Below are 316 nucleotides of genomic sequence, written 5' to 3' on the forward strand. Positions count from 1 at the left end.
CTTAATTCACCACACCTCAACTTTCTCACCACACCTTAACTCACCACACCTTAATTCACCACACCTCAACTCACCACAACTAAATTCACCACACCTCTTAAGACCACCACACCTGAATTCATAACACCGTAACTCCCACACCCAATTCCACCACACTGCAACTCATCACACCCAATTTCAACACATGACATGATATCACTAAAGAAACAATGTAAAGAAAAAGAGGAAGGAAAATTTAACTACCTAACCTAATAAAAATGGTGGGGGTAAATACGTTAATGGAGAAAAGAATGAAGATATAACGGGTGATTTTTTA

The sequence above is a fragment of the Rhagoletis zephyria genome, unplaced genomic scaffold (assembly GCF_001687245.7).
Source record: "Rhagoletis zephyria isolate East Lansing unplaced genomic scaffold, Rhagoletis_zephyria_1.1 Rzeph_scaffold_05098, whole genome shotgun sequence".
Taxonomy (NCBI): Eukaryota; Metazoa; Arthropoda; class Insecta; order Diptera; family Tephritidae; genus Rhagoletis; species Rhagoletis zephyria.